Source organism: Aotus nancymaae, unplaced genomic scaffold (genome assembly GCF_030222135.1).
Source record: "Aotus nancymaae isolate 86718 unplaced genomic scaffold, 86718_ANA_hifiasm-v0.15.2.pri h1tg000059l, whole genome shotgun sequence".
Lineage (NCBI taxonomy): Eukaryota > Metazoa > Chordata > Mammalia > Primates > Aotidae > Aotus > Aotus nancymaae.
The window spans coordinates 8612014-8628010 of record NW_026988473.1 but is presented as its reverse complement, the minus strand read 5'-3'; the positions used below and the strand labels follow the sequence as shown (position 1 = coordinate 8628010).

The 15997-nt window shown below is 48.4% G+C and overlaps 1 pseudogene; it reads right to left on the bottom strand.

Moving 5' to 3' along the window:
* Positions 1 to 8913: 8913 nt before the first annotated feature.
* LOC105718543 (small ribosomal subunit protein uS5-like) overlaps positions 8914 to 15997 on the bottom strand; it is a 30718-nt pseudogene continuing 23634 nt past the window's right edge.

Sequence of the window (15997 nt, the reverse complement as noted above, 5' to 3'; positions counted from 1 at the left end):
ATGGAACTTGGGTTTGGATGGAGTGAGGAAGAAGATGGCCTGGAGAGACAAGTGGAGCCAAGAGGACAAAGTGGCTTGTCTCTTTCCTTTATTCAGCTTTCCTCTTCACATATGGCCCTGAGGAGCAGATTGCTGGAGAAAAAGGCAGCCCACTGTCCCTGTCCCTGGAAGCACCTTCACCAACCAGGGGCTGATGTTCTCCCCATAGGCTGGGCCAGGCAGACAGAGTCTCCTTCAGCCAAGATGCTTCTGGAGCAGCAGACCCACCTCTGCCACCATCCTTTACTTAAACTGGAAGACTCCCAGCCCCTGTGAACAAATCCATCGGGAATTCTCTGTCTGATGTGGGGCTGGAACTCAGGGAACTCCAGGCTGGAAAAAGTGGGATGGGCCCACGTGGCTTGCAGAACTTTAAAAGTAAGTGACACAGTTGGGAATAGGCTGAAGGAGCTAAGTTTCTTCCTTGTTTTTTTTTTTAGATGGAGTTTCACTCTTGTTACTCAGGCCAGAGTGCAGTGGCACGATCTCAGCTCACTGCAATCTCTGCCTCCGGGGATCAAGCGATTCTCTTGCCTCAGCCTCCCAAGTGGCTGGGATTACAGGTGCCTGCCACCAGGCCTAGCTAACTTTTTGTATTTTTATTATTTATTTATTTATTTTTGAGATGGAATTTTGCTCTTGTTGCCCAGGATGGAGTACAATGTTGCAATCTCGGCTCACGGCTACCTCCGCCTTCTGGGTTCAAATGATTCTCCTGCCTCAGCCTCCCTAGTAGCTGGAATTACAGGCGCCCACCACCACACCCAGTTAATTTTTTGTATTTTTAGTAGAGATGGAGTTTCACTATATTGGCCTGGCTGGTCTCGAACTCCTGACCTCAGGTGATCCACCTGCCTCAGCCTCCTAAGGTGCTGGGATTACAGGTGCCCACCACCACACCCAGTTAATTTGTATTTTTGGTAGAGACTGGGTTCACCATATTTGCCACGTTGGTCTTGAACCCCTGACCTCAGGTGATCTGCCTGCCTCGGCCTCCCGAAGTGCTGGGATTACAGGTGTGAGCCAGTGTGCCTGGCCCAGGTTTCTTTCAGTTTGGGCAGCTCACAGGCCCTTCTAGTTATTCTAGCATCCAAGGTCCCCTAACTCTGCCTTGTGCTGTCTCTAATTGGATTAAGCTCCTCAGAAGCAGAACCCTAGAGGGAGATTCTTTTGCCAATGACTCCTTGAGGGAGAACTCTCAGGATGAAAACCATCGTTGGTGGGGATCGGGGAGGGGGCGTGCAGAACAGAACAGGTGCAGAAGCAGAGCAGAGCTGTTCCAGCTCTGATCTGACTTGGCCTGATCCCTGGGGAACCGTGGAGTGTGAATAGCACCACGGAGTTGTTCCACCTTGAAGGCTTTTGTCCCCGCGGCCCACATGGTCACTGGGTGCAGGTCACTCCCTGGGGAATGCAGTAATTGGGTGGATTTTGTCAGCCAAAGGCACTGCTGTGAGCTATCAACAGCCAGCACTCCCAGTTGCTGGGGACAGGGATCTGGGTGGGCACCCACAGTAACCTTGCCTGCCTTCTACTGTCCAAAATGAATGCCCCCTCTCTTGAAGGTGCCATGGCCTCTGCCATCCACCGCCTCCAAGACCCTGCCTGCTCCTCTGAAAGGCCTCACCGTCTCCTCTGCGCCTTTGATTCCCACATGGCTTATTTATTCCAATCATGTCTTCCTATTCGACTCTCCCCTTCCCCCTGGGGTGTGGGCCTTGTCCTTGAGTGTCCTTGGAAGGCAGGGACCATCCACAAATCCCCTTGTGTTGCTAACGAGGCCTGGCACTGAGCTGGGCACCTCTGAGGTGTCCTAGAGTGGACACTGCTGGACTTGGGGGACACCGAGTTTAGGAGGCTATTGCCCAGGACCTGCTCAGCGTCTCGGGCTGCAGGCAGAGCTGGGACTAGAACCCATACCGCCACTTGAATCCTCCCCTGCTGTCAAATTCTGATTAGGGTACATTTTTTATTTTATTTTATTTTATTTGTTTATTTTGAGACAGGGTCTCACTTTGTCACCAGTCTGGAGTGTAGTGTTGCGATCTTGGCTCACTGCAACCTCCACCTCCCGGGCTCAAGTGATCCTCCTGTCTCAGCCTCCCAAGTAGCTGGGACTACAGGCACGTGCCACCACACCTGGCTAATTTTTTGTATTTTTGGTAGAGATGGGGTTTCACCATGTTGCCTAGGAGATCTCAAACTGACTGCCTCGACCTCCCAAAGTGCTGGGATGAGCCACCTCACCTGGCCAGGGTACATATTTTCTTTTTCTTTTTGTTTTTTGTGAGATGGAGTCTCACTCTGTCACCCAGGTTGGAGTGCATTGGCACAATCTCGGCTCACTGCAACCTCTGCCTCCTGGGTTCAAGCAATTCTCCCACCTCAGCCTCTGAGTAGCTGGGATTACAGGTGTGTGCCACCACACCTGGCTAATTTTTTGTATTTCAGTAGAGACGGGGTTTCACCGTGTTGCCCAGGCTGGTCTAGAACTCCTGACCTCGTGATCTGCCCGCCTCGGCCTCCCAAAGGGCTGGGATTATAGGCGTGAGCCACTGCGCCCGGCCTGGGATACACATTTTCTAACCCACTCTCCTGGTTTCAGTGTTTTGTGTTTCTGGGTATTAGGCTTGCTAGGATTCTAACGTTTGCTTTCCTAGAACAGAAAGCTCCAACTTTTTTATAATCTTACCAAAGTTGACCCACTGCTCAGGAAACAAAATAAGGATTAAAATCCCCAGGGGAATTACCATACACACATATTGCAAAAGCCTCCGAGGTCAAGTGTGTGGGATTTCCAGAGGAAGTGAAAGTCAGGACCAGCAAGAATATCAGACCAGCTGGCCAGAGCCCCACCCCCATGGCTAGCCTTGCCCTGCACTCAAGAACAAGCTTACTTCCTCTGAGCCAGAGCTCATAAGACCCCTCCGACCCAACACTGGGCTGCATGTTAGTGCCACTGCCATGGTGGGTCCCCTGAGAGTCCAGGAGGCCTTAGAAAGATTCCGAGGCCTGGCCATGCATGGAGTTTGCCTTTTAAAAATGTCTCTCTCTGGCTTACACCTGTAATCCCAGCACTTTGGGAAGCCGAAGTGGGCAGATCACAAGGTCAAGAGATGGAGACCATCCTGGCTAACATGGTGAAACCCCGTCTACTAAAAATACAAAATTAACTGGGCCTGGTTGTGCATGCCTGTAGTCCCAGCTACCTGGGAGACTGAGGCAGGAGAAACGCTTGAACCCGGGAGGCAGAGTGGGCTGAGAGCGTGCCACTGCACGCCAGCCTGGGTGACAGAGCGAGACTCCATGTCAAAACAAAGTCTCTCCTCTCTTTCAAATGAGCAGTTGCCCTAGAACCCACCCTAACACCACCCACGAATGGATGGAAGGACAGAGAAAGGCAGAAAAGACCCCCCGCCAGGACTCTTTGGAGGCCATGTTATCTCTCTGTTCTCTAACAGTGCTAGGAGACGATGGGCCCATGGGGAATCGTTCTGATCCAGAGCCAAGGCAGCAGCTGTGCTGTGCCTCCAAACTGTTCTGGAGGAAGAAAATAGTGCAAAGAAAGATGTATTCAGGGCAGCAAGCAGCCTCCTCTCCAGCTCAATCTCCCTCTTTCTCTCTGAAATTCTTCACACCCACGGGCATCAGCTTTTTCTGTCCCATGGTGTCGGGGGTGGAGATGGGGGATGGGAGAACTGCCTGCCTGACTCCGCCTGACCAGCTGGCTGCAATCTGTAGGTTGTGGAGAACCCGAGATCCAGACTGTTCCCCAGACACCAGCTGCCAGCCCTGAGTGTCCTCCATTTGCTACCACCGAGGGGACCAAGGATTTTTGTCTCCCACAAACTATGTAACTGGACTCAAAGCCTTTTGTTTTAGGAGAGCTTATTGAGGAGTTGATGGGAAGAGCATTGACAAGATGGGGGAGGCTACCAGCTTCCCCAGGGAAGGTGACTAGGCCAGGACTTCACAGCGTAAATTTGTGCTCATCTGATTTGGACAGTTGGTTAGGATTAAAAAGAAGCCATTTTTCAGCATATGTATGGCCACCTCCCCAGAAGAGTTTCTCTTCTGTGAATAAAATAGGAAGCAAGATCATATCAATGTTCAAAGCTCAGATAAGGCTGAGTGTGGTGCGCATGACTGTACTCCCTTGGGAATCCGAGGTAAAGGGACTGCTTGAGCCGGGGAGGCTAAGTCTGCAGTGAGCCGCGATCATGCCACTGGCCTCCAGCTTGGGTAACAGACTGAGACCCTGTCTCAAAACAACAACAACAACAACAAAAAGTTTAGAGAAGACATTTTGGCGTGGCCGAACATGGTGGCTCACACCTGTAATCCCAGCGCTTTGGGAGGCCGAGACTGGCGGATCACAAGGTCAAGAGATGAAGACCAGCCTAGCCGATGTGGTGATATCCCATCTCCACTAAAAATACAAAAAATTAGCTGGGCCTGGTGGTACGCACCTCTAGTCCCAGCTACGTGGGAGGCTGACGCAGGATAACTGCTTGAACCCAGGAAGAGAGGTGAAGGTTGCAGGGAGCTGAGACGCACCACCGCACTCCAACTTGGCAACAGAGTGAGACTCCGTCAAAAACAAAAAATAGATATTTTGGCTCAAAATCTATCATGAACCCCAAAAATTCTGCCCAGGTCAATCTAGTCCAGTGAGAAAAATGTTTTGCTTTACTAAATTTGTTTCCCTAAAGAGTTGGACCTCAGTTCATTTGTCTCTTTCTCCAATGCCTTAGAAATTGATGGTGTAGGCCAGGCGAGGTGGCTCATGCCTGTAATCCCAGCACTTTGGGAGGCGGAGGTGGTTGGATCATCTGAGATCAGGAGTTTGAGACCAGCCAGGATAACACGGTGAAACCCTGTCTCTACTAAAAACACAAAAATTATTCGGGCATGGTGATGGGTGCCTGTAGTTCCAGCTACTCAGGAGGCTGAGGCAGGAGAATTGCTTGAACCTGAGAGGTAGCAGAGATCGTGCCACTGCACCCCAGCCTGGGTGACAGAGTGAGACTTTATCTAAAAATAAAAAGGGGAGGGCACAGTCATTCAATAAATGGGGCTGGATTAACTGGATATCCATGTTCGAAAGAAAAAAATTGAACCCTTACCTCATACTATGTATAAAATTTACTCAAAATGGATCAAATGCCTAAATGTAAGAGCTAAAATTACCAAACTCAAAGAAGAAAACAGGGCTGAGTCTTCATGACCTTGGATTTGGCTATGGATTCTTAGATATGACACCAAAAGTACAAGCAAGTAACGAAGAAACAATGGACTTCATCAGTATCTAAAGCTTTTGTGCGTCACAGACCACGGTCAGGAAAGTGAAGAGATAACCCACAGCATGGGAAAAATATTTGCAAGTCATATATCTGATAAGGGTCTAGGATCCAGAATACAAAAAGAACTGTTAAAACTCAGCAATTAAAAGCAAACAAATAAACAAATGAGCAAAGGACTTGATTGTACATTTCTCCACAAAAGATCTGCAAATGGTCAACAAACATGGTGCTCAAAATCATCAGTCCTTAGGGAAATGCAAATAAAACCCACAATAAGCTCACACCTGTAATCCCAGCACTTTTGGGAGTCCGAGGAGGGCAGATCACAAGGTCAAGAGATGGAGACCATCCTGGCCCACATGGTGAAACCCCGTCTCTACTAAAAATACAAAAAATTAGCTGGGTGGTGGTGCACGCCTGTAGTCCCAGCTACTTGGGAGGCTGAGGCAGGAGAATTGCTTGAACCCGGGAAGCAAAGATTGCAGTGAGCTGAGATTGTGCCACTGCACTCCAGCCTGGCAACAGAGCAAGACTCTGTTTCAAAAAAAAACAAAAACCACATTGAGATGCCACTTTCCACCCACTCGGATGGCTATAACTAAAAGTGCTGAAAGTAACAAGTGTTGGTGAGGATTTAAAGAAATTAGAACTTTCATACATTGCTGGTAAAATGGTACAGCTACTGTAGAAAACCTTTTGGCAGTCTTCAAAAACTTAACCATAGAATTACCATATGACCCAGGAATTTCACTCTTAGGTATGTACCCAAAAGAAGTGAAAACAAAAACTGGTACTTGAATGCTCACAGTAGCACTATGTGTTAAAACACACACTTTGAATGAAGAGACCCCCTAAACAGGCTTTGTGTGAGCAACATGGCTGTTTATTCACCTGAGGCCGAAAAGGGCGTCAGCGAAGGGCAGTGGGATAGGACTTGGTTTTATAGGTTTGGGGCGGGCAGTGGAAAGTTGCAGAGTGAGATCAGTTACAGTGGTGGGGTAGGGGCAAGGAGTATACGTTATCACCGTAAGTACAGTTACAATGGCAGGTGAGGTAAGAGTAGTTAACATGGTAGAGTGGGGTGAGGAGTATTCACATTATCATAATAACAGTTAAGATGGCAGGGTGGGGTGAGCGATCTTAACCTGGGGAAGCTCTGCTCGGCTGGCTATCTGGGATAACGGCAAACACAGGCTGGGGGCTGGGGTGGGGGTTGGGGGGTGATCCGCCGAGGCAGGCAGGACTTCAGATTTTCTGGGTCTGGGCTTGCACATGGAGGCCTGACACTATGTATAGTAGCCAAAGGTTTGAAACAACGCAAATGCCTTCAACTGGTGAATGGATAAACAAAATGTGCTGTATTTATTCATATCATGGAGTTTCTTCAGCCGTACAAAAATGAAGTGTTGATAGATGCTACCACATGGATGAATCTATACAAGACGCCAGACACAAAAGCCCACATATTGTTATGACTATTTATATGAAATGTTCGGAATAGGCAAATTCATAGAGACAGCAGGTTAGTGGTTGCTAGGGACTGGAGAGAGGGGCAATGGAAGTCACTGCTCAATGGATATGGAGTTTCCTTTCGGGGAGATAAAAATGGTCTGGGATTAGACAGTGGTGATGGTTACACATTTTGAATGTATACATTCTACACTTTAAAATGAATTCTACACTTTGGTTAAAATGGTACCTTTCATGGGATGTGAATTTTGCCTCAATGAATGTTGTACCTGAGCAAGTCAAGGAATGTGCCACACTCTGAGTTTGAATTATGAGTCCTTCATTATGCCGGCGACCGAGAGGTGGCTAACACCCAAAATTCTCTCGGCCCCTAAGAAAAAGTCAGGTGGTCTTTTATACCCTAGTTTTAAAGGGAGGGGGAACTTAGCGGAAGCAAATTTTTCACAAAAGCAGAGTAAGCGAAAAGTTAAAAGATAAACTAGTACATGAGAAATAAAACGGTGCCAGGTGCGAGGGGTAAAGCTGTCATAAAAGACACACAACTTACAGATAATGGGGGCTCTGGGCGCTCGACGGCACCTGCATTCCCAGGCTCTGCTGGTACCACTTAACTCGGCTCTTATCAACACATGCATTCCTGGAGGTGCCCAGTGTCAGCCTGCCCCAGCCACATACTCTAGTTACATACTTAAAAGTGGGAAAATAAAAGAAGCTAAGATGGAGTCTGTCTGGCTCAAGAAGCTAACATAAAGCCTGAACAGCTTTTAGTCTGAGAAAGAGAGAGTTTTAGCTGGCAAAAAGCAGGTTATCACATAAAAAAGAAAAAGTTGGTGGCTCACACTTGTAATCTCAGCACTTTGAGAGGCCAAGACAGGAGGATTGCCTGAGTCTAGGAGTTTGAGACCAGCCTGAGCAACATAACCAGACCTCACTCTATAAATAATAATAATAATAAATTAGCCAGGTGTGTTGGCGCATGCCTGAAGCTCCAGCTACTCAGGAGTCTGAGGTGGGAGGATCGCTTGAGCCCAGGAGCTTGAGGCTGCTGTGAGCTATAATGGTGCCACTGCCCTCCAGCCTGGACAACAGAGTAAGACCCCATCTCTAAAAAAATAAAAGGATCAGGCACAGTGGCTCACGCCTGTAATCCCAACACCTTAGGAGGCTGAGGCGGGTGGATCACAAAGTCAAGAGATTGAGACCATCCTGGCCAACATGGTGAAACCCCAACTCTACTAAAAATACAGAAATTAGCTGGGTGTGGTGGCGTGTGCCTGTAGTCCTAGCTACTTGGGAGGCTGAGGCAGGAGAATCACTTGAACCCAGGAGGCACGTTGCAGTGAACCAATATTGTCCCACTGCACTCCAACCTGGTGACACAGTGAGACTCTGTCTCAAAAAAAATAAATAAAATTAAAAAAATAAAAATCACGGGCCGGGCGCGGTGGCTCACTCCTGTAATGCCAGCCCTTTGGGAGGCTGAATCACTAGAGGTCAGGAGTTCGAGACCAGCCTGGCCAACATGGTGAAACCCCATCTTTAATAAATAAAAAAAGAAAAAAATAAATAAATAAAAAACATGGCCAGGGCTAGCTCATGCCTATAGTCCCAGCACTTTGGGAGGCTGAGGCAGGTGGATCACCTGAGGTCAGGAGTTTGAGACTAGTCTGGCCAACATGGTGAAACCCTATCTCTACAAATAATACAATGAATTTGTTCCCAAGTCTGGTAGCTCAAAGTCAGGACTCCTAGAGCTGGTCAATTACAGCAAGTACTTTTGTTTGGTTAGCCCAAAGTCGCGGTGTTAGCCCATGCCCGGCTAATTTTTGTGTTTTTAGTAGAGACAGGGTTTCATCATATTGACCAGGCTGGTCTTGAACTCCTGACCTCAAGTGATCTACCTGCCTCAGCCTCCCAAAGTGCTGGGATTACAGGCATGAGACGCTGTGCCTGGCCTACTTTTTTTTTTTTTAACAGGCGTAATTAACTTTTTCTTGTATAAAAACACTATGTTATGGCCACAGCTGGAGCCTGGGTCCTCTACACAGAGACTCTGGTGTGGGTCTTGACAAGATGGTGAGTGAATTCCTGGTAGGGAGACTTAGTGAATACAGTCTTCTTCTACAGGTCTGGTCAGGTAGCTGTAGGTCTTGGAGATGGCATCAAAGCTAGCCTTGGAGAGGATGCCCAGGGTGGCAGTGCAGCTCCTGGCTAAGGTGTAGCAGTCATCAGTACCAGCCATCATCAGCACCTTCCTGGCATCAGGGCCAAGACGATGCCAGTGCCCTTGGGCACAGGGTTAAGGTGTACTAGCACAGAGCCACAGTGGCCTGTCACCTTGCAAGGAACAGTGTGGGGCTTGCTGATATTGTTCCCCCAGTAGCGTCTGTGCCCAGGGACCATGGAGAGCTTGGCCAGGATGACGGCCCCTTGGATGGCAGTGGCTACCTCCTTGAAGCACTTCACACCCAGAATGATGTGGCCATTGCAGTCTAAATGGCAACAAGCACCTTGAACCTGGTGCGCTAGCCAGTGCAGTTCTGCTTTTGCGCCAGCATGATCTTTAAAACCTCATCCTTGAGAGAGGCCCCCAGGAAAAAGTAATAATGATATCAGACTCTTTGATGGGGAGGGAAAAGAGATAGACCTCCTCCAGGGACTTGATCGTCATGTCATTGACCAGGCAGGCCAGCCTGGTGACGGGCATCCACTCCTTATCCTCAGCCTTGCCTCCAAGAGCTCCACAGCCTTGGAGCTCTCACAGCCCTGGCCCCGAACCTGGCCCTGACCCCAGCCCCAGATTGCCAGTGCTGAAGTCTCCGCAGAGACTGCTGCAGTTCCTCATCCCAGGGCCCCATTTGGTGTTTTCTCAGAGAAAAAGCTCTGTCATCTTCTTAAATGAGAAATGTAAAAACTATGTGTTTTCCACATTGTTGTCCATGTTTTCTGTTACTTGCAGCTGAATGCATTCCTGTGCCATCAATCATGTCCACTTTAGAGATAAACAGGTTCTCAAAAAAGGGGAGGCCTCCCTTTGGAGCCAGCTTGTTTCCTGGAACTGGAGATTCAGGTGGAAGAGGAGAAAAGTCCCTCTGCCCCGGGGGGGGGGGTGGGGGGGTGGGGGGGTTGAGCTGGGGATGAGGAGTGGAGTTTCCGGCAGAGAAGTCTTGGGGTAAGGCCAATATTCGCTTTCCTATGACAGAGCCTGAGGATCTTCCCCGGCCCAGGTCCCAGGCCTTGGCCACATGAGGAGTCAAAGATGCCTCTCCTGAGCTGAGTACCAGGGAGCACTCCCTGACACTGGTGGGGGCGGGGAGATGGCAGTAGCCATAGATGGTGACTCAGATCAGAGACCCAGCTCCAGTCCCTGCTCTACTATGAACTGCCTATGTGTCTCAGTGCCTCAACCAACTCCCTTAGGGCAAGTAATCTGAGCCCTCATCCATGAATAGGATACTGTGTGCTCACAGGGAGCCTCCTGCCTAGGTCCCCTGACCTCTGAGCCTCTTCTCAGAAACATGAGTAAATCCTGGCAGGTGAGGGATCCAGGAGAGCGACAGAGGGCTTTGTGTCACAGCCAGGACACTGCAAGCATCCATCCTCCAGGCATGTGGCTTCCCGAGGGCTAGGACCAGTGAGGGTGGGGGTGGGGGACTAAGATTCTGCTGTGAGCAATGCAGAGTAAGGAAAGGATCCACCTTCCAAGGACCATGGCTTTGCTGCCAGCTGACTCCCCCTCCACCTCAAATACTCCCCCAGTCCCCCATCCCCCGCTTGCTTCCTGTTTTCCTGTTGCTGGGGCAGTCAGCACGGAGGCCAGGCTTGGCACTGCAGGAGGGATTCCGGAGCCTGGGGAGTCCTGCACTCTGAAAAGGCTTTTCTTAGGATTCCTCCCTGGTTCCCCGGGAGGCTGAGGTGCAGGGAAATGCCCATGCCTGCCAGCTTTCCTGGAACCTTCCGTAGAGTGAGCCAAGAAAGGATCTGCCCACGGGCCCCTGGGGCTACAAATTCTCTTTTCCCTGCTCCTGGAGATGAACCAGGAAGAAAGCTCGGGCCTCTCCCCTGGGTGAATGCCTTCAAGAACGAAAACAAGGCCAGGTATGGCAGCTCACCCCTGTAATCTCAGCACTTTGGGAGGCTTAGGCAAGTGGATCACTTGAGCATAAGAATTTGAGACTAGTCTGAATCTACAAAAGAAAAAAAAATTAGCCAGGCATAGTGGCATGCACTTGTGGTCCCAGCTACTCAGGAGGCTGAGGAGTTCCAACCAGAGCAACTCCATCTTGACTAGGAGCTGGGTAATATAAGACTGAGACCTACTGGGCTGCATTCCCAGGAGGTCAGGTATTCCAAGTCACAGGATGAGATAGGAGGTCGGCACAAGATACAGGTCACAAAGGCCTTGCTTATTAAACAGGCTACAGTAAAAAAGCAGGCTGAAACCCACCACAACCAAGATGGCAACAAAGTGACCTCTGGTCATCCTCACAGCTCATTATATGCTAATTATAATCATTAGCATGCTAAAGGACACTCCCACCAGCGCCATGACAGTTTACAAATGCCATAGCAACATCAGGAAGTTACCCTATATGGTCTTAAAAGGAGCAGAACCCTCAGTTCTGGAAATCGCCCACCTCTTTCCCGGAAAACTCATGAATAATCCACCTGTTGTTTAGCATATAATCAAGAAGTAACTATAACTATCAGTTGAGCAGCTCAAGCTGCTTCTCTGCCTATAGAATAGTCATTCTTTCATTCCTTTACTTTTTTTTTTTTTTTTGAGACAGAGTTTTGATCTTGTTGCCCAGGCTGGAGTGCAATGGTGCGATCTTGGCTCACTGCAACCTCCATCTCCCGGGTTCACGCGATTCTTCTGCTCAGCCTCCCTAGTAGCTGGGATTACAGGTGCCCGCCACCACACCCAGCTAATTTTTTATTTTTAGTAGAGATGGGGTTTCTCTCCATGTTGGTCAGGCTGGTCTCAAACTCCTAACCTCAGGTAATCCGCCCACCTTGGCCTCCCAAAGTGCTGGGATTACAGGCGTGAGCCACTGCGCCCGGGCTTACTTTCTTAATAAACTTGCTTTCAATATAGTCTATGGACTTGCCCTAAATCCTTTCTTGTGAATAGTTCAAGAACCCTTTCTTGGGGTCTGGATTGAGACCCCTTTCTGGTAACACAAACATGTTTTTTACACTCTATAGCATTTAAAACCAAAGACATTGCTTCCAAATGAGTTACTCTTAAAATCCATTTTAGCGAAGGTTCCTCGGGGAGCTGATACAAATCTAGAGTAGACTGTAGATTTGAGGATCTCCATCGTGGAACAGAGTGTCACACTGTGCCCTCTGGTGTCAGTAGTTCGTGGTTTTGGCTTCCCTGACACTGACTACCTTCTTGGTACCCAGAGGTCTCAGAGATACATCTGTTGCCCTGGCATAATTTTTCACTGAACTCCAAAGGGAGAGAGGGTCCATAAGGCATATCTGGCCTCCCTTCCTGTCATGGTCAGGAATTCCATTCTCCGGGTTTCTTTGGTATCACCTTGGCCAAGAGGGTCTGTTTAGTTGGTCGGGGGCTTAAGATTTTATTTTTAGTTTGTAAAACTAATAAATTCTCTATACCTATAATCACTTGGTTATTACCATCTGTGATAGTTAAAATGAAAGTAAAAGGGCTGGGCATGGTGGCTCACACCTGTAATCCCAGCACTTTGGGAGGCCGAGGCAAGAGGATCACAAGGTCAGGAGTTTGAGACCAGCCTGGCCAATATGGTGAAACCCTGTCTCTACTAAAAACACAAAAACTAGCCGGTTGTGGTGGTAGGCGCCTGTAGTCCCAGTTACTTGGGAGGCTGAGGCAGGAGAATCGCCTGAGCTCAGGTCACTAATCTCAGAATGACTGCTGGCTGCCCTTCCTTATCACTGTGCGACGGATGGCTCTCAGTCAACAACGGCATTTTCAGGGCGTTCCCATAGTCACATGGGGGTCTATAGGTATATAAAAGGTGAGTCACACCACTCCACATTAAGGCTACCCCGACCAGGCACAGTGCTCATGTCTGAAATTTCAGCACTTTGAGAGGCCAAGGTGGGATGATCCCTTGAGCCCTGGAGTTCAATACTGGCTTAGGGAACATAGTGAGATCTTATCTCTACAAAAAGTTTAAAAAATTAGTTGGGCATGGTGGTGCACGCCTGTAGTCCCAGCTATTCAGGACGCTCAGGTGCGTTAGATATAGTGAACCCCAAGTTTCTTTTCATCAGAGAATCAGTATGTCAGTATGTTCAGCTCTCTTACTCTTTAATTCTCTATTTTAAAGTTTAACTTCCTTGTAGTTCCAGTAAACAACCTTCTCCACCAGTTCTGATCAGTAGTTCACATCTGTTCTCCCGAGCCCCCGGCTCCATCCTAACTCATCCCGGTCACCTGCTCCAGTCACCTTCTTTGACCTAGGTCACCCCTGGCTACCTGCTCTGACCCACCCATAACCGTCCTTCCCACCAAACCACCCACCCTGCCACTCCAGCTCTGACCCCTGCTCTATTTAAAATATCCAATCGGGATTAGTCTAACTTGTGTGGTCTAACCCTAGCCAATAGGGGAATGGCACAGCAGTAGGGGTGACCCCCATCAGGCATAAGTACCCTTCCCTCCTTGTCCAGGTGTGCTTGCCATCGTTCCATCTGTGAGCTGCACCCTTCTATAGAAGTAAAATGCCTTGCTGAGGAAATTTATATTTGAGTGCTACTTCTTTTGTGGCATCAAAGATTCTACTTATAACAGGTGGGAGGATCACTTGAGCCCAGGAGATCAAGGCTGCAGTGAGCTATGATGGTGCCATTGCATTCCAGCCTGGGCGACAGAGTGAGACCCTGTCTCAAAAAAAAAAAAAAGAAAAGAAAAGGAAAGAAAGAAAGTGATTGACCACCCTGAGATTTTCCCAACAGTTGATTCATTCCCTTCACTCATTTCTTTTATTTATTTATTTATTTTTGAGACGGAGTCTCATTCTGTTGCCAGGCTGGAGTGCAGTGGCACTATCTTGGCTCACTGCAACCTCCACTTCCCAGGTTCAAGTGATTCTCCTGCCTCAGCCTCTTGAGTAGCTGGGACTACAGATGCAGACCACCAAGCCCAGCAAATTTTTGTATTTTCAGAAGAGATGAGGTTTCACCATGTTGGCCAGGATGGTCTCAATCTCTTGATCTCATGATCCACCTGCCTCGGCCTCCCAAGGTGCTGAGATTTCAGACATGAACCACCAAGCCTGGCCCCCTTCACCCATTTCTTGATCTCTCAGCTCCTGGCCCAGCTGGCTTAGCTGGCTTGCCACATGCTCTGTAGGGGATAGGCCTATGGAAATTTATCCCCAGAGTCTAAGGAAGCTGAGAGGCCAAAGAAAGAGGCTGACCAATCTAGTTTCTTAGAAAGAAACATTTAATAGGAACTTGAAAGCCATGTCTGAGTCTCGGATGGCAGCGAGACAAGATGGTGGAGTGATGCCATTATTCCTTTTTCTTTTTTTTTTTTTTGAGACAGGCTCTCACTCTGTCACCCAGGCTGGAGTGCAGTGGCGCCATCATAGTTCACTGCAGCCTCAATCTCCAGGGCTCAAGTGATCCTCTCACTTCAGCCTCCTAAGTGGTTGAGACTACAGATATGCATTAAGACACCCAGCTAATTATTTTGTTTTTTGTAGAAATGGGGTCTCACTTTGTTGCTCAGCCTGGTCTTGAACTCCCGAGCTCAAGTGATCCTCCCACCTTGGCCTCCCAAAGTGCTGGGATTATAGGTGTGAGCCATAACATGTCTGGCTGATATGATTTCTTAAAGTGGGAGCCAGAAGCCCAGGGAGGACATCTCTTTGAGCCAGGATAGCAGAGCTGGCCTTCCTGAGTCCTGGATTGCCACTCCTGTGCTTGTACTAAGTGTAGTTAGCTCTCTCTGACTTCAGCAGGAAAGCAAAGATGTAAAAGGCTCGAGGGACTAAGAGCCCTGCCCTGCATGGTATCAGCACCATAATAATGGCCTCAAATACCTATTTCCTCCAACGTTCCAGGGGCCAAGTTACAAGATGTCCCCCCAGGCCTGGGGTTTAACTGTCTAGGCCTCCTCTTCTGTGACTTGCCAATTAAAAGGCTGATTTTCTGCCAGGCGCAGTGGCTTGCACCTGTAATCCCCAGCACTTTGGGAGGCCAAGGCAGGTGGATCATGAGGTTAAGAGATCGAGACCATCCTGGCCAACATGGTGAAATCCCGTCTCTAATAAAAATACAAAAATTAGCTGGGCGTGGTGGCAGGTGCCTGTAGTCTGAGCTACTTGGTAGGGGCTGAGATAGGAGCATCCCTTGAACCTGGGAGGTGGAGGTTGTAGTGAGCTGAGATCGTGCCACTGCACTTCAGCCTGGGCAATAGAGCAAGACTCCGGCTCAAGAAAAAAAAAAGAATTCATAAGCACAAGAGATTAGGACAGGAAGTAGAGGGAGGCCCTAAGTTGAGGGAGGATAGTTTATTTTGAAGAGGCTTCGTGGTGGAGCAGTCAGAGATGGGAAGGGGCTTCCTACTGAAGCCCCTTCAGTAGGGTTTGAGGTGTGGTTATTTCTGCAATTCTCTGACATTTCTTATTAAACTGAGTCCAGGAGACAGACTCAAGAGCCTCATCCATTGACTAAGTAATTACTAATACCTGCTCTGGTGAATCTATGTGTGAACCCTGGGCTTTACAGCTGCCCTCTCTTCCTGAAGACTTATAATATGGCCCAGCTATTTAACATTTGAAGAAACAAAATCAGATTTGAGCTCTGCTACTTGCTAACATTTTGATCCTCTTTCCTGTCAGTTTCTACCTGTACTGTGGAGAGCTGTTATGAAGTTTCAGTGGGTAAATCGAGCAAAAACAAACAAAACTGGATCCCTGATAAACACAACTTACAGGCAGGATTCTGATAAACTGAAGCCCAAACTGGGAAATATATATGATGACGTTAACAGAGACTCTAAGATAATTCCCTTATGGATTAGAGGTGAGGAAAGACTCCTCAACAAACATCACGAGTTCAATCATGAGCCATAAAATGGATTAATTTGATCTTCCCTAAATAAAGGATTTCTGTAAAACAAAGCACACAATGGTCAAAAGTAACAAACAGATGAGAGATTAGGAGAAGATATTGCAATA